Source organism: Cervus elaphus, chromosome 22, assembly GCF_910594005.1.
Source record: "Cervus elaphus chromosome 22, mCerEla1.1, whole genome shotgun sequence".
In the NCBI taxonomy this organism is placed as follows: domain Eukaryota; kingdom Metazoa; phylum Chordata; class Mammalia; order Artiodactyla; family Cervidae; genus Cervus; species Cervus elaphus.
The window spans coordinates 22055295-22077945 of record NC_057836.1 but is presented as its reverse complement, the minus strand read 5'-3'; positions in this window follow the sequence as shown (position 1 = coordinate 22077945).

Here is a 22651-nt window from a genome sequence, read left to right as displayed (position 1 = left end):
TCAGGTCAGGAAAAGAGCTCTCACCAGAATTTGACCATGATGGCACCCTGATCTTGGACTCTCTGCCTCCAGAACAGAAAATACATTTCTATTGTTCAAGCCACCCTGTCTTGGTATTTTGTCCTGGTGGCCAGAGTTGACTAATACAGGGTCCAACTTCATTCTTTTGCATGTGGACATCCAGTTGTCCCAGTGCCATTTGGCTAAAAGACTTTCACACTGAATTGTCTTCGCACCAGTTACTCAAACTAGCTCAGAGCGGAGAGTAGAATCTACCCACATTGTCTGTGAGCAGAGAAGAAACAGTGAACTGAACAACTATTTCCTTCCTCAGTTCATAAGTAGATCAGGACATTCTAGAATTTTGATGTGGAGCTTTGTTCATGTTTGATGTGAACTTTTGAATCTCCCTTTCTTTGCCAGCATTTGGAAGAACCTCAGTAACCTTGCATCTGTTTCTATTGGCAAGATGGTCAAGCTACGTCAGGCACATAATACTTTAGCACCTTAATAAAGGGTATTCTAGGGTCCTAGAGCTTGGCTGGTGCATCTGGGAGGAGTAAGGGGAGGGAACCGGGAAGGAGGGTTGAAAGAGTACATGTGTATAAGTGAATACATATTTAGTAACCATTTTAGTTATAAACCTATAGATTTTTACGGAAATCCAAATCTCAATGAAAGAAAGAGAAGCTTTGTCTTTCTAGTTCTTTTTCCTCATAGCCCATGGCCAAGTTTAATTCCTGCTCCAAACCAACACTGAAAGAGAGGAGGAAAAAAAAAAGCAACAACAAAAAACCCTTTGGCTCCCTGAGACACACAATGGAGTCATTGATCCAAGAACAAGTTGGTTCAATTGCTTGCTTTACCTTGCTGCTGGGAGAAAAACAAAACCTCCTATAAAAACATGGCTTGTGGGAAAAGGTGGGATTATCCTAAAAGCTTTCCTTTGTTTCTGAAGACACTCTGCTCTACAGAGCTTAAGTTGTGTAGCGATCAGGACGTGGCGAAAAGTCAGGCCTTGCAAATTGTTCCTGGCTGAGCGTCTGATCCAGCCTGTGGCTCAGGCATACCCGCAAGGCCTCTCGGGTTCCTCCCAGGAAAATGGAGACAGCTCAGGGATGCCTTTATAAGGTCACACTCATAGACTTCTGGTGTCAGCTTTCAGGGGTACCACTGTGATCCCCCGGCAGAAGCAGGAGGAATCCTCCCTCCACTCCACTCTCTGCTCTTTGGATTGGACAGAAGTCTGAGAACTGAACCAGTGAGGCTGACACCTCTGTGCATGTCTCAGTTAGCAATGTGGCCAGCTCTCCCAGTTACAGGGGTAGTGTTGAGGCAGATTTTGTGTTCACCCATTCAAAGCTGAGACAGAATTTGCACAGACCCTTTATTCCAGGTATGGAACGCCAGAGGCCTGCTTTAGGTTTTCAGATTCTACATGCACTGGCATCTTCAAGAAGTATTGGGTTGGCCAAAAAGTTCATTTTGGCGTTTCTGCTCCGATGTTATGGCCAAACCTGAACAAACTTTCGGGGCAAAACTCAATAATTAAGGACAGTGACTGAAGCCCTGATGGAATCTGTCTCCTCTTCTTGGTGGTAGGGACCCCGCACTTGCTCTGCTCCTTCCCTGGATTGTCCATATTGCATTTCTGGCAGCTGACCTGGCTTTGGGCCACAGCCTGCTATAAGAATCACCTTCTTTGTAGAGTTTAGGAGGCCCGGGTGGTGTATTTTTTCCCCTCATGTCTTTATTAAATCAGACATAACTAGATGTTAAATTCAACTCTTCTTGTTGCTTAGGAGATGGGCAGAGTCCCTGAAGTCTGAGAATATTACAATAGGTGCTAAGCAACACCATGTTATGAAAGAATATGAAGTTGGATCACTATTCAAGACATGCTGAGAAATGGTAAAACCAGATCTGACAGCACTGATAGTCACCCACTGGCAGCCTTTATAAAAAGAGCAGAAATGGAGAGCCTGGACTGAGGGTTCCTCTGGGGGGCAGCTGGTGGAGTGCTGGGCCCACTCCCACCACAGTGGTGAGAAATAGGGGCTCGCTTGTCACTTCAGGGCAGAGTGGTAAGGGGGCAGGGTGGTTCTGGACAGTCTCCAGAGTAGGAGGAGTGTGAAGATGTAGGGGAAAAGATAGTCCTGAGAAGGGAGAGAAATGACAACAGACCAAGGGGACTGTGGTCCTTGTGAGCTGCGTTTCTTAGGCCAGTTGATAAAGGGGATCCATTTCAGTGGACACCAGACGTGGGCCATGTGGATGGTGAGTCTGCCTGGAGGTTTCTTGAGAGGACCTCATCCACGGGGACTCACCGGAAGGATGCAGTGACCAGTAGAGTGGACTGTTGGGAGCCTGTGGGTCAGGGGGAAGTTGAAATGTGGTCATCCATGTTAAGTAGGATGATTATTTAGCTTATCATTGAAATGGGGCCACTTTTTTCATTTTGATTATTTTTTTTATTTTACAATCTACAGATTTATTTTTTCCTTTTTTTTTAAACAAGCTTTTTCTTTTGTATTGGGATATAGCTGTTTAACAGACAATGTAGTGATAGTTCCAGTTGAACAGCAAAGGGACTCAGCCATACATATACATGTATCCATTCTCTGCCAAACTCCCCTCCCATCCAGGCTGTCACATAACACAGAGCAGAGTTCCATGTGCTATACAGTAGGTCCTTGTGGATTATCAAAATGGGGCCACTTTTGAGAAAGAAAGAAAGAAAGGGGATGCTATTAACAGGTATGCTGGGGCAACTGGTTTAAACTGGAACTGTCTATGTACACAGGCCATATGGTCACCCTAGTGTTAAGGTAACTGAGTGGGAGGTTCCCATAGCCACCTGTATCCCCTCACACACAGGGGTCAACTTCCCAAGTGTTCCAGGCCCCATGGCCCTGATTCCAGGTCTTACTAGTCCCAGCCATACAAGACAGATGCTCTTTTTCTCTAATTCCCACCCTTCTTGATTCTGACCAGAAGGGATCAGAAGTAGCAGCTGGTGAGTGGGAGAGGGTCCCAGGAAGAGGGGTTAAGACAGGGATAAAGATGTCCCCACAGCCCTCCCCGTCTGTAGGCAAACCCTGCTGCTGCTGCTAAGTCACTTCAGTCGTGTCCGACTCTGTGCGACCCCATAGACGGCAGCCCACCAGGCTCCCCTGTCCCTGGGATTCTCCAGGCAAGATCACTGGAGTGGGTTGCCATTTCCTTCTCCAATGCATGCAAGTGAAAAGTGAAAGTGAAGTCGCTCAGTCGTGTCTGACTCTGTGACCCCATGGACTGCAGCCTACCAGGCTCCTCCGTGGGAGGGATTTTCCAGGCAAGAACACTGGAGTGGGTTGCCATTGCCTTCTCCGAGGCAAACCCTAAGTGCCCTGAAATACTGCCCTGCCGGAAAGAGAGAAGCCCTCAGTTAGATAAAAGTTCAGAATTGTGATTACTACCATACTACATTTGAAATACTGAAATGAGGCAATTTTGTGACTGAAAACAACCCATGTGTCTTGGAAGGACAGGAGAGCTCTTAGATCTGTCTGAAATCTCAGCTAATGCCACAAAACAACCAGTTACAGAGGACAGTGGGAGAAAAAAGAAAGCTGCTTTATGATTGTAACCTTCTGAACCTCTTTCATTCATTAATATATGACTAAAAAAGGACAGATGTGACAGCCTCATCTATATGGGGCTCAGCAACTATTACTAGTGTGAAGTGTTAAAGTAGTTTCGCAAGATACTGAACAGAACCATTTTTCATGCCCTGAAGTGTAGCAGGTATAAAACTCACCACCCCCCCGACACACATTTAATTCAGTTCAGAGGGCATGTATAGTATATAGGTTCCATCAGAGAGGAACCCAGGCAAGCCCTTCCCGCATTCCTGACCCACCAACGTGCAAGAGCCTAACAGGCTCTGAGGGCTCCTGGATTCATCAGAGAGAAGAGATTTCAGTTCCTTCCTGAAACAGAAATGAGAATTGAATCCGCTGCCTTCTGGAATGTGAAACCATGGAGGGTTTTTGCAGAAGACCGTTCTCTTGCAAGACAGAAGCAATATGGATCACTGTGTCACTAATCGGAAGAGAATGATCTAGAAAGCTGCCTATCCAGAGACATCCATGTTGGGTTTTTTTATGAACAATAAACACGTATTGTATTAAGCCCCTGGAAAAAAAAATGCCTGACCCTGAGAAGCATCAAGGAATATGACCTAGTGTAATGATTTACTGGGCATCTACTGTGCCACCTACCATCTACATCTACTGTACTAGAGACATGCCTTATTCCTGTTGTTGTTCGGTTGCTCAGTCATGTCCAACTCTTTGCGACCCAATGGACTGCAGCATGCTAGACTTCCCTGTCCTTCACCATCTCCTGGAGCTTGTTCAACTTATGTACATTGAGTCGGTGATGCCATCCAACCATCTCATCCTCTGTCACTCCCTTCTCCTCCTGCCTTCAATCTTTCCCAGCATCAGGGTCTTTTCCAATGAGTCAGCTCTTTCCAATGAGTCAGTTGTCCAAAGCATTGGAGCTTCAGCTTCAGTCCTTCCAATGAATATTCAGGGTTGATTTCATTTTGGATTGACTGGTTTGACATGCCTAATCTCATTTAATACTTCAAACAACTCTATAAGGTTCAAGATCCAAGGTTCAGTTGTAGAGTTAGGATTCCAACCCAGGTTTTTTCTGCTATAGCTTGTTGGCATTCCAGGAGTGGCCTGCATTCTTCTCAACAGAGAGAAGATGATAGACTTTCCTAACTTTGTGGACTCCTTTGCTGTCAAGTGTGGTGGTCAAGAGTAGGAACCTTGGAAACAGATGGTCTGCATTCACATCTGCTTCTGAGCCTTGCATACTGTGAACTTGAGAGAGATAGTCAACCTTTCTGTGTCTTATAAAGGGGAATGACAATAATGATATCTATTTCATGACAGGTTTAAATGAGTTAATACGTGCAAAAGCCTTAAGAAGTTTTGAGTATATGTTTAAAAACGTTGACTGTTATTACTATGCTTTGATCTCATTTCCTAGATACTTGGAGCCAGAACTCTCTATAGCCCATGGGTTGAGTAAACACTATCATGATACCACAGGACGTTAATCTGCCCTTGCAGGCCTGACTCTGTACTGTCCTCTCTGGTTGGCCAGGACGCCTCATGACCCCTCTCGGAGCTCAGGCTCATCCTGTCTTGAGCCCTGGCTCTTGTTGCCCTGTTCCTGCCCACCCCAACCCTTCTGCCTGCCTCTCCCACCTTCCCTCTCTGTGTATTTAAATCTAGATTCTTTCCAGCATATTTTATCCCAGAGATTAGATCTGTATCTGTGATGACCAATCTTTTGTCTACGTCGCTTCTCTCCCTTTTCATGTTATTTGCTTTTCTTAACAAAGGAAACTCGCAACTTCAGTTCAGATTTCCTTCTGCAGAATTTTCCCCAAAGATAAAGTCCTTCTCGGGAGGCTACTTGGAACAGGACTCTGGAAGCTTCCTTTTCCCTTTTGTTTGTGGGCAGAGTTTCCTGTTGCCTGTAAGGTTGAGCTGGCCTATCCCCTAATCATGCTGGGAGGAAAGGACCCTCCAGGGGGCCTCTCCCCAACTTTGTTGGTTTACTGGGCATCTACAGTGAGCTCTCAGTGGCCAATTCTGAGAAGTCGCGATCCCCTCCACACCCCCCACACTTTTTTGGGGGGCATTTCAGTTTCTGTCACCAGATCTGTATTGGTTCCACTGTGTATGTGTGTGCGCTCAGTTGTGTCTGACTCTTTGTGACCCCATGGACTGTAGCCCATCAGGCTTCTCTCTTCATGGAATTTTCCAGGCAAGAATACTGGAGTGGGTTGCCATTTCGTCCTCCAGGGGAATCTTCTCAACCCAGGGATTGAACCCTTGTCTCTTGTGTCTCCTGCATTGGCAGGCAGGTTCTTTACCACTGCGCCTCCTGGGAAGCATTGGTTCCACCACCAGGCTAGAAATCACAGGCAGAGAAACAACCTCTTCCCAGAGTCTCATCTGTCTTCACAGTGCACCCCACTCTGTGGTAGACAACGTCTATATTAAGGGTGCTAAATGTGACAGTGGCTTCAAGAGAGCTGGCTTTAGAGTGGGCCAAGAGTTTCTTGTGAGGCAGCCAGACAACAGGCGACAATGTTTGAAGTTGTACCAAGTGTCTGGTCAAAGCAGAGATGGTAAGATAAGAAAAAAAATTGCCTTAGAAACTGGGAACTGGCAGAAGCTAGCATGCATGCCATGCTGAGCAGCACATAGAGGGGATTAAGCTGGTCTGAAGGAAGGCAGAGTGACCAGGGGGTGAAAGCCTGGTGAGCAGGAAGCAGGTCCAGATGGAGTGTCACTCAGGTGGGGAGGGGATGATGAAAGGCAGCTGGGAAAGTGGTGCCAGAGAAGAATCTGGTTGAGCTGGAAACTGGATCCCCTGGCTGCAAAGAGGACTCACAACTTGAAACGTAGAGGTTATGCCTGAAGCATACCAAAAAAGAGAACTTGTTTTAGAAATGCAGTAGTGCATAGGGGACAAAAATTGGGTTTGAACTGCTATCTATAAAATGCATAACCAACAAGCACCTACTTTAGAGCGCAGGGAGCTCTGCTCAGTGCTATATGGCACCTGGATGGGAGGGGAGTGTGGGGGAGAATGGATACACATATATGTATGGCTGAGTTCCTTTGCTGTTCGCTTGAAACTATCACAACATTGTTAATCAGCTGTGTTGTTGTTCAGTCGCCCAGTCGTGTCCAACTCTTCGTGACGCCATGGACTGCAGCATGCCAGGCCTTCCTGTCCATCACCAACTCTTGGAGTTTGCCCAAGTTCATGTTCATTGCATTGGTGAGGCTGTCCAGCCATCTCATCCTCTGACTCCCTCTTCTCCTTCTGCCCTTGATCTTTCCCAGCATTGGGACTTTTCTGATGAGTTGGCTATTTGCATCAGATGACCAAAATACTGGAACTTCAGCTTCAGCATTAGTCCTTCCAGTGAATATTCAGGGTTGATCTCCTTTAAGATTGACTGGTTTGATCTCCTTGCTGTCCAAGAGACTTTTAGTAGTCTAGATTGTATAGTCTATATAATCAGCTATACGCCAATACAAAACAAAAAAGTTTAACAAAAAAGTGAGTTTGAGTCTCAGTGTAACAATTTGTTAGCAGGCAGTGACTCAGCAGCAGCAGCAGTCTTCTTGAAATTACTTAATCTCTCTGTGTCTTTGTTTCTTCATTTTTGAAATGGGGCTGATAGTATCTGCATCTTAGGCTGTTGTAAGAATTAATTGGCATAACGCATCTCAAGTGCTAGCCTAGCAAGGAACCTCACCCAGAGGAACACTCAATCAGTAAATATTGACTAGGGGCAGTTGGAGCAGCATCTCTGGGGCGGTGCGTAGAATGAGCTGCTAGCCTCCAGAGGGTTGGGTCGTGCCAGTAAAGGAAACTTGACACCAGGTTGGATTCAGTAGCTAAGCTGAGATGCTAGTGTCCTGGAATTCCTTACAGGATGGGAACACAGATTTCCACCCTAAACAGTTGACTGATTGTTCTGAAAAGTAATCTGGTATAGCTAACTGAGAACGGTGTTTGAGTTTAGAGTGCAGTATGCAAGCTGAGTCACCAAGTTGTGTCCAGCTCTTTGCGACCCTATGGACTGTAGCCCGCCAGACTCCTCTCTCCATGGAATTTTCCAGGCAAGGATACTGGAGTGGGTTGCCTTTTCCTCCTCCAGGCGATCTTCCAGACCCAGGGATCGAACATGCATCTCCTGCATTTTCAGGCAGATTCTCTACCACTGAGCCACCTGGGAAGCCCCTAGAGTGAAGTGTAACCTTTAATTCCTTGGAAGCATCAAGGTGGAGAAGTGAAAATGATCTATTTCTCTAGATGACTCCCCCATGGTGGTTTTTTGCATTTGGATAGTAGGAACGTAGGAATGCACAATGGGATAAGAGTACACACTTTAAGCAAAGGTTCTCAGTCATTAGTGTTATTAGCATCACCCCATGGGCTTGGTGGAACACAGACTGCTAGGCCTCACCTCCAATGCCATTTCTGATTCAGTAGGTCTGCGAGGAGTTCCCAGGAGGGCAGCTGGCCCAGGGCCCACACTTTGAGAACCACAGCTAGATAGTCAGATGGACTTGGTTTTAAATTTCCAACAGCAGCCGCTTTTATAACCTTAGGCGAGTCAGCTTGAACCTTGTGAGCTTCAGTCTTCCCATTTGTAAAAGACTAATAATACTTCTTGGACTTGCTTTGAATATAGGTTTAAAAATATATTTAAGTGCCCAGCATTTTAAAGGGGTAACTTTATGAGTAGATGTTAGGGGTGCAGCAGGAATAGGCGGCTTAAAGATCTGGAAACACTATAATCATAAAGGGGATGAAAAGCAGAGCGGAGAAGCTAAGCCGTTTTCCCTTCTGGCTCCTCTCTGCCTAGGCTATCAGTCATGAACTTGGGAAGGGGTGGGGGCTCGTGGGGGACGGAGGCACTAAAGCAGCTTTGGAGATGCTGTTGAAGGGAGGGGGGTTGGCTATTTTTATCAGAATAGCTATTTCTGGATGTTTTATCAGGTTAGTCACTCCAGGAAAAAAATCACATCTCAGAAGGGTTTTGAAGGCAGAGAGGAACCCTCCACTGAGTTGTCAGCCCTTCCCACCCAGAACTCCTAGGACTTCTCAGAAGACCACTGTGTGTCCAGGTCTCTCTGAACTAGCGCTGAAGCCATCTCCTCTGCTCAGAATGTTGTTCTTCTCTGATCCCGTCTGAAGAATTTGAAATCATCTTTAAGTTTTTTCATCTTTGTAAAGCTGATAGCCCTTCCACAGGCTGATTTTATTTTGAACTTGTTTTTGTTTTGAGACTTTGAATACCTCAAAAGTATGACCAGTAACTTACCTTTATATACCTTTTGTTCTGTCCAGCCAAGGTCCGGCTCAATAAATGTTTGATAAATTATGGAGAAAGGGAGAGAGGGAGGGAGGATGGAAGGATAGACTTGCATTTTAAAATTGAAGTTTCTGGAAAGCAGGATGTATATACTACTCTTTAATTGTATCTTCTGCACTTAGCTCAGCACCATGAATATATCAGGCAATCAGTAAATATTTCTCAAAACCTTTCCATTAGGATTTGCATCATCTGAGTATGGATTTAAAGAGGGTTGCTGTTCAGTAATTGTGTCTGACTCTTTGGATCCCTTAGACTATAGCCCACCAAACTCCTCTGTCCTCCACTGTCTCCTGGAGTTTGCTCAGATTCATGTCTGTTGAGTTGGTGATGCTATCTAACCATCTCATTCTCTGCCATCCCCTTCTCCTTTTGCCTTAAATCTTTCCCAGCATCAGAGTCTTTTCCAGTGAGTCAATTCTTTATAAGCGGTGGCCAAAGTATTGGAGCTTCAGCTTCAGCAACAGTCCTGAATGTGAATATTCAGGGTTGATTTCCGTTAGGATTGACTAGTTTGATCTCCTTGCTGTCCAAGGGACTGTCAAGAATTTTCTCCAACACCACAGTTCAAAAGCATCAATTCTTCAGCTCTCAGCCTTCTTTATGGTCCAACTCTCACATGCATACATGATTACTGGAAATACCATGTGTGTGCTAAGTCACTTCAGTCGTGTCTGACTCTCTGAGACCCACTGGACTGTAGCCTTCCAGGTTCCTCTGTCCATGGGATTCTCCAGGCAAGAATACTGAGTGGCTTGTCATGCCCTTCTCCAGGCGGTCTTTCTAATCCAGGGATTGAACCCACATCTCTTAAGTCTCCTGCATTGGTGAGCAGATTCTTTACCACTAGTGCCACCTGGGAAATACTATAGCTTTGACTATATCGACCTTTGTTGGCAAAGTGAATGTCTCTGCTTTTTAATACACTGTCTAATCGGGATGGGGAACACATGTAAATCCATGGCTGATTCGTGTCAATGTATGGCAAAAACCACTACAATATTGTAAAGTAATTAGCCTCCAACTAATAAAAAATAAATGGAAAAAAAAATACACTGTCTAGATTAGTCATAGCTTTCCTTCCAAGGAGCATCTTTTAATTTCATGGCTGCAGTCACTGACGATGGTGATTTTGGAGCCCAAGAAAATAAATCTATCACTGCTTCTACATTTTTTCCTTCTAAGAGTACTTAACTTCTAACTGAATGTTTTCTTTCTTTATGTTTCACCTGTTCAAGGCTTTCTTTCACTTTCTCCTTTTCCAAGAATAAATTAACATATCGAGCACATAGCTAGGGGCATACTTTCTATTTAAATTTTGCTTTATTCTCCATTCTTACATTTTATAATCACAGCACTGAATTATTTTAACTCTGCCTCCAGTGGGGAACTCTTCTCTCCCCGTGTTCTGTCTCCACCCATAAAGGAAAAAGCTCCCACTGACAATATCGCTCTCCCGGGGACCTGCTCTGCTGTGTGTATCTGTCAGCTCCAGCTGCTGTAACAAAATATTGCAGACTGAGAGGCTTAAGCCACAGAAATTAATTTTGTCATACTTCTGGAGGCTAGAAGTTCTTGATCAACGTATGGGCTGATTTGGTTCCAGGGGGAGCTCTCTTCTTAGCTTGCAGACGGCTGCCCTCTTGTTGGGGCCTTTTCTTTGCAATGTATGGGGGAGGGCATACAGGGACAGGGCAGAGAACTCTTGTGTCTCTCCTTTTCTTATAAGGACAACATTTCAATTGGATAGCCTCCCCCACTTCCCCAGTGACCTCATTTACCCCCCTCCATCTCCAAGTACAGTCACACTGGCAGTAGGAGCTTCACTGTGAATGTTAGGGGGACACAATACCATCCATAGCACCTAGGTCACACCTCCCTTCCAGAGGAGGAGTTAACTGAATGACTGAGAGCCTGACACACCCATCAGGCTGATTTTTAGGGGTCAAGGTGTGGTGCAAAGATGAAGGCCTATGCCCCGCCTCCTGCTCCTCTGCGCCTCTCCTCCGAGGCTGGCATTGTGCAGCCGCACGCTGGAAGCAGGACAGCAAGGAGCCTTAGGCTTCCCCAGCCGGACTCTGCTCCATCCCTTCCTGTTATCAGCTGTGGCAGGGTGGGTAAATCAGGCCAGTGTTGTACTCAGATGTCCATCTGCAGCTCCCAGGAGGAGCAGGATATCCCCCTCAACTCTGATCCAAGCTGTGTCCTCCAATCAGATATGAGAAAGCTCAGTCTGTTGAGCTCTGGAGCTACCTGACCACACATTTATTTATTTATTGAAGTATAATTGCTTTCACAATGTTGTGTTAGCTTCTCCTGTACCACAGCATGCATCTGCTCCGTGTACGCGTATATCCCCTCTCTCTTACCGCTCTATCCCACCCCTGTAGGTCATCACAGAGCATCAAGCTGAGCTCCCTGTGCTATGCAGAAGCTTCCCACTAGCTATCTGTGAAGAGCACTTGGCAACCCACTCCAGTATTCCTGCCTGGAGAATCCCGTGGACAGAGGAGCCTGGCGGGCTACAGTCCGGGGGTTGCAGAGAGTTGGACACAAAGTGAAGCAGCCTGGCACAGTGCAGTGTATGTATGCCTGACCACATATTTTAAATTTCATCTCTGCCATCCCCACGCATCCTCGATTTTCCCATTTCTTTTACTTTGTCTGCTGTTTCACTTTTTTTTCTCCATGGCACTTTTCGCCTTCAACCATTTCTCTAGTTCATCCATAAGGATCTTGTAATACACGTTCAAGTGGCTTTCTGATAAAGAGACATTAACTGAAGCATCTGAATGTTGCTTTTTGAGGAAGGTGGAGGTATATTTAACTGAGGGAAAGTGCCTTTTTAGGCACAGTTGGGGTTAAGAACTGTTACCAAATATCTAAAACGTGGTTTTGGAGCAGAGACATCAAGGCAGGCTCTGGAATGTTAGCTGGTGGAAGCTCTTTGGGAGATGGTGCTGGTGATGATGGTGCACATTTACTGAGTCCTTCAATGTGTCAAGCAGAATGATTGAAGTGATTTACATGCATTTTCACTTCTAAGTATCCCTGTGGGGTAGCCAACACCATTCACCCCATTTTACAGCTGAGGAAAATGAGGCCCAGTGAGGTTAAGTGACTCATCCCGAAGCCCAGCTCAGGTCTGCCTCATTCCCAGACCTTCGAGCATGTTGCTCGGCTTAAGAAAAGAACATCCTAACATTTTGAGTTGGCCGGCGATGGGATGGCAGCGTTTACCATGTGGTGTCTGCTCTGAGTCTGCTCTAGGCAAGGCTGGGTGACCATCTGTCAGGCCTGGTGCAGAAGAAAGATACATTTAGACAACTGAGTCTCCTTCCAGCTGTAAGATCTTATGAAAACTTCACCCAGTGGTCCCATGGGAGAGGAATTAGACTCGTTTTTTGTAGCTCTGCAGAGCAGCCTGTGTTAGGCTTTTCCATCTAGAAATTCCCAATGTCAAAGGCAACTGAATAGATACTCCTCGGGGTCCCAGGGCAGAGCTGTTGGAAGCAAAATTTTGTGTCATCTCTGATAAGTGATTTGAACTTTATAGTTATCCACAGAAATATGTTTGTTTGTTTGGTAAGCCTTTTAAATTAGAAAACCTTTAAAAATATTAAGACATTCAAGGTCAAGTTTAAAATCCAACTCCCCCTTACTCTTCCTACTAAGTCTTTGTTTCAATTTGGTTCATTAGGAAAACATGAGTTTATGTTTCCAACCCATCACCAAGTGTCTGGGGAGAACCTTTATCGTAGTATGAGAAGCAAGGCAGGAGTATAGACCAGTGGGGAGGGGAGTTCTCTGGAGGTCCGGTGGTTAGGACTCAGAGCTTTTGCTGCTGTGTTGTTCTGTTGCAAAGTCATGTTGGACTCTTGGTGACCCCATGGACTGCAGCACGACAGCCTTCCCTGCCCTTCACTATCTCCCAGATTTTCTCAAACCCATGTCCACTGAGTCAGTGATGCTATCCAGCTGTCTTATCCTCTGTTGTCGCCTTCTCCTCCTGCCCTCAGTCTTTCCCAGCATCAGGGTCTTTCCTAATGAGTCAGCTCTTGCATCAGGTGGCCAAAGTATGGGAGCTTCAGCATCAGTCCTTCCAATGAATATTCAGGGTTGATTTCCTTTACGATTGACTAGTTTGATCTCCTTGCTGTCCAAAGGACTCTCAAGAGTCTTCTCCAGCACCACAGTTCAAAAGCATCAATTCTTCAGTACTCAGCTTTCTTTATGGTCCCTCACATCTGTACATGACTACTGGTAAAACCATAGCTTTGACTATACTGACCTTTGTCATCAAAGTGATAGCTCTGCTTTTTTGCTGCTTTTTTGTGCCCTGGCTCAGTCCCTGGTCAGGGAATTAAGATCCCACAAGCTAAAGAAAAGAAAAAAAAAAAAAAAAAAGACCTTCCAGGAGAAGTTAGAGAGAGGCAGATCCGTGTTACTCCAATGACAGAGGAATCTAAGAGGTGCTGTTTCCAGCAGTCGAAGGGACCCTCTAAAGAAGTAGTAGGGGGACTTCCCTGTGGTCCAGTGGCTAAGAATCCACCATGCAACACAGGGGACATGGGTTTCATCCCTGATCGGGGAAGTAGGGGCAACTGATGCCGCAGGGCAGCTCAGTCCTTGAGCCACAACTAGAGAGTCCGTGCACCACAACAAAAATCCTGTGTGCCCCCAACTAAGACCTGACATGGCCAAATAAATAAATTTTAAAAAGAAGAAGAAGCAAGTTAGCAGCCACTGAAAAGTTTCCCAAGCATAGATGGGTCATGGGCCTGGGAAAGACAGGTGGAAGCCAGGCTCCCTGCCACTGGAAGAAGGCTAGAAGAGAAGCCATTTTCAGAATAATAACACCTAACACCATCTTCACTGTTTGTCAGTCCTGCTTCCCAAAGCTTTAATGAGTCCTCCAGACCTTAAAGTGATCCAGATTATCATCCGTCCACTTTCCAGATAAGGAAATAGCTGCTGCTGCTGCTAAGTCGCTTCAGTTGTGTCCGACTCTGTGCGACCCCATAGATGGCAGCTCACCATGCTCCCCTGTCCCTGGGATTCTCCAGGCAAGAACACTGGAGTGGGTTGCCATTTCAGATAAGGAAATAGAGGCACAGAGAAATGAAGTAAATGCGCCCAATGTCTCACTCACAGCCGCTAAGAAGCAGAGCTGGAATGTTGGAGCCCAGACTGTTGGAGTTCACGCTAGAACTGGCTCTCCGGGTGCCTTCTCTGCCTTTTCTGCTGCCCACCCCCTCACCTGCCCCGTCTCCACCCCGTGATACCATTCTTGGGTCCCCGGCTCTGACCTCGAAGGGGTTTTGTCAGAGGAAGGAGGGCTGGTGGTGAGTGGTCAGGACACCTGGACTCTGGTCCCCACTCTGCCACTAACCAGGTGACCTTGGGAGGGCCACTTACCTTGCCTGGTTTTTCACATGCTAATCCATTATTTCTGAGGCTGCCATGGAGGCCATTGTTTTTTCTTTTTCCTTTTAATAATTTAACGAGTTGTTTTATTTGTGGCTGTGCTGGGTCTTCATTGCTGCGTGGGCTTTTCTCTAATTGCGGCGCGTGGACTTCTCATTGCGGTGGTTTCTCTTGTTGCGGAGCATGGGCTCTAGGGTGTGTGGGCTTCAGTAGTTGCAGTTCCCAGGCTCTAGAGCACAGGCTCAGTAGTTGTTGTGCTGGGGCGTAGTTGTTCTGCAGCATGTGGGATCTTTTGGGACCAGGGATGAGACCCATGTCTCCTGTCCTGGCAGTCAAATTCTTCCCCACTGAGCTATCAGGGAAGCTCTGAGGCCATTGTTTTAACCTATCTTTTACTAAAAGTCAGGGAAACTGTGCCCCTCATATGTAAGTCCTACTCTGCTACCAGTAGAACTGAATTATAGTAAAATAGTCAACAACCAAAAAAAAAAAGGCAAAAAATATGCTGGGAAATGCACCTCTCTCTCTCCTTTGGGTTACTTTCCTAGCCAATGGCATCCTTTCACCCGGGACCCTGGACTGTGTAGACAGTGCATCTTTCTCTAGATCAGGGAATGTCCATCACGGGCACTCTTCATGCATCCGGGCACCAACACTATGATAAGATTTTACTGGACTCCTCCTACTCACTCTGTATTTACAACCTCACAAAGTATGGATAGATTGCATTCAGATGGCCATCAGGTTTCCAGTTTAAGTGGCTACGTGACATGGTGATCTGGGACAGTGGCTTCAGCTGTGGATCATTTCTGGGTTCCCAACAGCTGTAGTGAGATAGGAATCTCCAGGGTCTCCCAGGAAACCTCTCAGGTTGCCCCTCCTAGGATGGAGCCACGCTGACCACTGAGAGCTTGATTTTGTCATAGTTCGGAGTGGGTAAGGCATGTACTATGTAGTTCTTTCCAGGGTGCTTTTTTAAGTCACCAGAGGATCTCACAGCGGGGAATTGGGCCCTTGGTGGCATCTTACCCCTCATCTCCATTTCCTCTTCAGAAGAGACTCACCCTGGCTTGACAATCAAATGCAGGCTTGGGGTTTTCAATCTGGAACATTTGCTTGAGTGATCTGAGGGTCTTATATACTTTGGTTTTGTAAGTGACAAGAGAAGACAGCTTTGATTGTGTGTCCCTGGAAGTTCTTCCAAGTGGCCTAGAAAGACTGGAATGGCTCAGAAGAAATAGCCTGCTCACCCAGTCATCCTGTTAGCATGTCTAAGTATTTACTGATTGAAGATACATTGATTAATATATGTAGTTATCTGTCTGCCTACCTTCCTATCTCTCTATTGATCTGTCTTTATCATCCATTTTTCTCCTGTCAATCTGTCTCTAGGGCTTCCCTGGTGGCTTAGATGGTAGAGTCTGCCTGCAATGCAGGAGATCCCAGTTCAATCCCTGCGTGGGAAGATTCCCTGGAGAAGGGAATGGCAGCCCACTGCAGTATCCTTGCTGAGAAAATTCTGTGGACAGAGGAGCCTGGCAGGCTGTAGTCCATGGGGTTGCAGAGAGTTGGATGTGACTGAGCAACTAACACAGCAATCTGTCTCTATCATCTATCTGTCTGTCTGTCTGTCTATCAATCTTGATCTATTGGGTTGGCCAAAAAGTTTGTTTGGGTTTTTCCATAAGATATTATGGACAAATGCAAAGGAAATTTTTGGCCAACCCAATATATAGCGATCTACTGCTCACAATTTGGGTGAGAAGTGTATTTCAGAGACAGAACTTGGCAATGCAGAGAGACAAGTGCAGTGTCAGACGTGGGTTCCTGGAGCCTTGGAGAGAGGACTGGTCATCTTGGGTCTGACGGCAGGAGGAGAAGGGCATTCCAGGGAAAGAGCACAAAGGAGGTAAGGACAGAGCACCACTAGAGAGCTGTCATCACCGAGGCCTGGGAAGAAGTGTGCGATCAGCACGGAGGATGTTTACGGAGCGAGGGAAGTACCTGTGGCTGGAAAGGTAGATTGGGAAAGATTGTGACGGAGTTTGTCAGCCGGGCTTAGAGAGATGGGAATGAAAGCAGTGACGAGGTGGGAGGCTGAAGGTAGACAGAGTGGATGAGGGGTCAAGGGAGGTTTAAAACGGGAGGAAATGAGTACTGAGAAATTTATGAAGGGAATATTAATACTATTACCAGTGATATGAACTGAATTCATTTGATGTGCCAGGCAGGGTGCTTCATTCAGTATAATGCTCATAGCTACCTAAAAAGATGGGTGCTGTAATTACCCCCTTCTTTTTTTTTTTAAGTCTTTATTGAATTTGTTAGAATACTGCTTCTGTTTTATGTTTTGGTTTTTGGCTGCAAGGCATGTGAGATCTTAGCACCCCATCCAGGGATTGAATCTGTACCCTCTGTATTGGAAGGCGAAGGCTTAACCACTGGATCACTAGAGAAGTCCCTGTAATTATCTTTTATTTTACAGATAATGAGGCTGAATCTTACAGAGGTAAAATAAATCACTGAAGGTCACAGATACTATGTGAGAGAGCCAAGATTCAAACCCTGGCTGGCTTACCCAGGGGAGAAATAACTCAAGACAAGAAATATCCAGAAAGGAGAAGAAAGCCAATTTACTTGTCTTGAGTTACTTCTCTGATTATTGAATTAATAGGACCCACTTTTAAATGTTCTATTTGTCCTCAACAACCCTTCTTTCCAAAATCTTTGGTTCAGATTTGTCTCTTTGTCCCTACCTCTTGTTATTTTCTTCTCTCTGCAGTCCTTACGACATTTACATGGTTCACTGTGAAAATCTTTTTAGGATGCATTTTATGAAAAGCATAATGCAAAACAAAAATCAGTCTAGGAAATATATTGACAGGATAAGCAGCATCTATTTGCAGTTTTCTCTGCACAGGTAATTTGTTTCTCAGTGCTGGGCTTTGGAGAGAATATTTACAGTGTCTGTTTTGTTTTTCTACAACATTTCCTGAGCAGGACCCTGGGACTTTTGGAACTCAGGCGTATCTACCCATATCTCAGTATAAATTGAGATGCAAAGCAATTGAACAGAACAAAAGAAAAAGAAACTGCCTTGTCAGCACCATGAATCTGGCTAGCGCATCTAGGCAATTTATCAGTACAGTTAGGCTTCCTGGTATACAGTGTTAGTCAGTCAGTTGTGTCCGACTCTTTGAGAACCCATGGACTGTAGCCAGCCATGCTCCTCTGTCCATGGAATTCGCCAGGCAAGGATTCTGGAGTGGGTTGCCATTCCCTTCTCCAGGAGATCTTCCTGATCCATGCATCGAATCCGGGTCTCCTGCATTGCAGGCAGATTCGTTACCGTCTGAGCCACCAGGGAAGCCTTTCCTGGTATATGACTCCATCTTTCTCCATGAGTGGGGTGCACAGATAAGGTCCGGGTAGCATCTGCATGGATGAGAAAGGTGTCATTTCACAGTTGAGATTCTCTGAAAATGGTTCATCCTTGCTGCTTCTCGAGCTCCAAGTCCTCTCCCTGATGGGGATCTAAGCCCACATTCATAGACCCTTAGTACAAACTGCGATGAAGTATGTTTTCAGGAATGGAGGAAATGGGCTGGAAAATCTTGGCCCACCTGTGGGCCTCTAGCCTTCTAGATGCTAGGGGCTTTGTTGGCCGGCTGAGTGGAAGCCAAGGGCCACTGAGGGTAGGAGGTCCTGGAGAGAGGCTCTTTGTCCATCTTTCAGGGGGCAGTGTCCACAAAGGAAGGAAAACTCAATGTAATGTTTCTGCAAGTCCTTGGAAGATATCACAGTGGACTTCTAGACTGGGCATCTTCATTTGTGCAGTGTTCTTAGGACAATCACACAGCTGCAGAGGCAGCCCAACTGCAATGACAATCCCTTGAGGTGAGCCAGCCTGCAGAGGTGTGTGGCCCCAGGTCCGAAAGTTCTAGACAGAGAAGCCAAGAGAGTCCCTCTAAAGCTGTGGGGACACCAGCAGGAGCTGAGATGAGAGGCTTCTTGTTGGCCACTCATGAAGCAGAGTAGCCACTCTTGAGAGAAGGATTTTTAGCTGTCAACACCAGGGTCTCTTGCTAGGGGAGTTGAGGGCCTGACTGCAATGGAGTGAAAGGGTTCGAGAGAAAACTTAGAGTCAGTGAGAGTAGACAACACTTTCAAGGAATTTTATTGCCAAAACGGTAAAGAGAGCAAAGGACAGGGAAGCAAGTGGCTGGCAAAGTCAATGAAAATTTTCTTTTTAAAGATAGAAATAATAGCAGTTGGGATATGTGGCTCAGAGTTGCATGGACCATTATGGATACATTTCAAAAGCATAATGTGCAGTGAAAAAAGCAAGTACAGAATAGTACATTACAGAATGATATAATTTTACTAAAAATGTAAAATATCCACCCCAAATCCCATCATTTCTTTAAAAATTTTTTTTTTTTTAAATTTTTGGCTACATTGTTGCTTCATGGGCTTTCTCTAGTTGTGGTCGACGAGCAGGGGCTACTCTTTAGTTGCAGTGGACGGGCTTCTCACTGCAGTGACTTCCCTTGTTGGGGAGCATGGGCTCCAGGTTGCACAGGCTTCAGTAGTTGTCACACAGGGGCTTAGTTGCTCCTCAGCATGTGGAATCTTCCGAACCAGGAATCGAACCAGTGTCCCCTCCATCCCAACCACTGGATCACCAGGGAAGCCCCCCATCATTTCCATATGTGTATATAGGTAGTAAGTATTTTGTAAAGGTCTTTATAGGACTGATACCATTCGCCTCAGACCAATGGTTACCTATTAGAGTGGAAGGAAGTGCATGGGATCAGGGAAGAACATTCACAGGGCATTACATGTACCTAGATGCTTTCTTCTTTTACAAAAAGAAGAGAAAAAGCCTGAAAAATATGTGGTAACTTGCTAATAATGTGAAAGCTAGGTGTTGGATACACAGATACTTGATTTCTTACAGTCTGTACTTTGCTCTCCACATTGAAATACTGGCTAACACAAAATGAGCCAAAAATATCATCACCATCAACAATAAAGGAATCCTTTCCCACTTGAAAGATACCACAGAGCTTCCAGAATATATGGATATGGGTTATGATTTCATAAGATCTTTTTTCTCAGCCGCTTAGTGCTCTGAAAACAAAAGGTTTGTTCCATGCAAATATGTGGACTGAAAGGGTTTTTTTATGTGGACCATTTTTTAAAAAGTCTTTATTACAATGTTGCTTCTGTTTCACGTTTTGGTTTTTTGGCCATGAGGCATATGGGATCTTAGCTTCCCAACCAGGGTTTGAACCTGCACCCCTTGCTTTGGAAGGCAAAGTCTTAACCATGGGACCACCAGGGAAGTCCCCAGGATTATTAACTAGTTACTCTTTGGCTCTCTACCACCTCCTTTCTCACTGTGAGGGAGTGTTCTGGCAGATGGAGATGACTGTGAGAAGAGGGGGTGATTTTTTTTCTGATGATGGTTCGGGTCCATAGAGTATACCCCTATCATTTAGAGCAGCCTTTGACATGTTTGCAGATGCTGGGAAAGATTGAAGGCAGGAGGAGGAGGAGATGACAGAGGATGAGATGGTTGGATGGCATCACTGACTCGTTGGACATGAGTTTGAGCAAGCTCTGGGAGTTGGTGATGGACAGGGAAGCCTGGTGTGCTGTAGTCCATGGGGTTGCAGAGTTAGATACGACTGAGCGGCTGAACTGAACTGACTTGACATGTTTGCAGAAATAATTTTGGAGAGAAGTTAAAGCTAGAAGCCGTTGCTGGATTGAACCACGTGATCTCACTACTGGGAAATGGACAGTTTATCATTGTGGGTTTTATTTTGCCTCTAATAAGCATCGAGAAGCCCCCACAACCGTCTTTCTGATGTTCACAGTCACTCACGTTGGGCTCTGCCTCGAATGCTGTAGTGTCCATGGGCTGGACGTTGCAGTGACTGGAGGGTTACATGATTTCCAGGGAGACAGATGAGGGGCCCAGGAAAAGCAGTGCCCTGAGAGGAAAGTCTTTTATAACTGATCAAGATGTGAGTCGGAGGACCTGACTTTTCAAAACAAGTCAAGAAAGAAGTTAAAATGCCTCTGTGGGGGTGGATTAGCAGGAGGATCTGCAAGGGAGCATCGAGGCCCCTGTTCCTCTTCTTTAGGCCACTTATATTTTCTGAAGGTCTGATATAAATATGGTATATCTAGTAGACCAATGAAAGAAAGTACTAGAGAAGCTGATTTCATGTCAATATAAGGAAGTTTGTATTGAATAATTGGATGCCTATGAAGTCATGGTGTTGCTTCACGTAGTGGTCACCAGGAAGCTTCTTGTGATGACGTCCTAGGTGGTTTCAGGTTTGCTGTTTGGAGGAGGTTGTGTGAGCAGGTCTAGCTCCAGGGATGGACAGATTCTCTGAATGGCAGGGACCCTCTCCCTTCTTCCCACAGCCCCGTCTCCTCTCCCTTCTTCCCACTGGCACCAGGATGGGGGCTGAGATCACGAGTATCACAGTCTCCCACTGTGATGCTGTAGGGACAATGTGCATGAGATGTTGTTCAGTCCTTAAGTTGTGTCAGACTCTTCTGTGACCTCATGGACTGTAGCCCTCCAGGCTCCTCTGTCCATGGGATTTCCCAGGCAAGAATACTGCAGTGGGTTGCCATTTCCTACTCCAGGGGATCTTCCTGACCCAGGGATTGAAGTTGTGTCTCCTGCATTGCAGGTCGATTCTTTACCACTGAGCCACCAGGGAGGCCCAGACATGGATGAGCCAACTGCAAATGTTTTTGAATTTCAGGAGAAGACTGCAAATTCACTAAAATGGTAGTGGACATTCATCCGGGTTCATCCCTGGAGACCTGTGGGCAGATTGCCTAGTTCCCCATTCACATAGCTTGAGGCAGTTAAGAAGGACAGAACAAGGACAACGAAGGCCATGTTTACATAACACCCCAAGTTCACCTTTTAGGGTTGGTTTCTATTTCTTTCTGATGAAGTACAGGAGTTGAGAGCTGCACAAATAACTTGGACTGCTTGCCTGTCACATCTGATCTCGTTGTTAGAAGGACTGAGCTACCAGCCAGCTCTTCATGACCTGTGTCGAGGGGACCTTATCGGCTGGCGGCCAACCGTTGAGCATGCAGCCCTGGCCTGTGTCCACGTGGCAGCTTGGAGTACTTCGCTTGAGGGTTGCTCAGGATGGGACCCTTCGGAGCGACATGGGCCAGATGTCCAGGCCCATTTGGATGGTGGGAGGGCAGCTGGTCTGTTGTTCTGTGAGATGAGGCAGCATTTCCGAGCCATGGAGCTCAGTGGTTAGGGCGCAGTCACAGGAGGGCAGCTCCTGGCGTCAAGGAAGTTCCAGTGTAACTAAATACTTCAGCAGATCTTTTTTTTTTTAAAGTGAAAAATAGTTGATTTATAATGTTGTGTTAATTTCTGCTGTAAAATGACTCAATTACACACATATATATTCTTTTTTTTTTTTATATATATTCTTTCTTTATATTTTTTTTTGTTCTTTTTTCCTTTTGCACTTTTTTATAATTTATAACTGGAGGATAATTGCTTTACAGTGCTGTGTTGGTTTCTGCCATACAAAACTGTGAATGAGCCGTAAATCTACATATATCCCCTCCCTCTTGAGCCTCCTTTCCCCCTCCCCCACCCCACCCCTCTAGGTCATCACAGAATACCAGACTGAGCTCCCTGTGTTATATAGCAGCTTCCCCACTAGCTATTCTTTTTATTCTTTATATTATTTTTCTTTTCCATTATGGTTTACCATAGGATATTGAATATAGTTCCCTATGCTGTACAGGGGGACCTTGCTGTGTATCCATTCTATGTCTAATAGCTTACATCTGCTAACTCCAACTTCCTACTCCATCCCTCCTTCAGCCCCCTTCCCCTTGGCCACAACAAGTCTGATGTCTGTGTCCATGAGTCTGAACCTATCTACAAAACAGAAACACTTGTGTCGCATTTTAGATTCCATGTATAAGTGATATCACATGGTATTTGTCTTTCTTTTTCTGACTTACTTCCCTTAATGTGATCATATTTGTTTGCATTCATTTTGCTGCAGATGGCATCGTTTCATTCTTTTTATGGCTGAGTAGTATTCCATTGTATATACCTCAGCATTTCTATCAAAAGTTTTAGAAATTCCTCCTCTTGCCATTTGACCCTTTGTTAATTGCAGCTACCCAGACTTCCAGCATGTGTTACATAGATCTGTGCCCAAGAAGAGGTGGAAG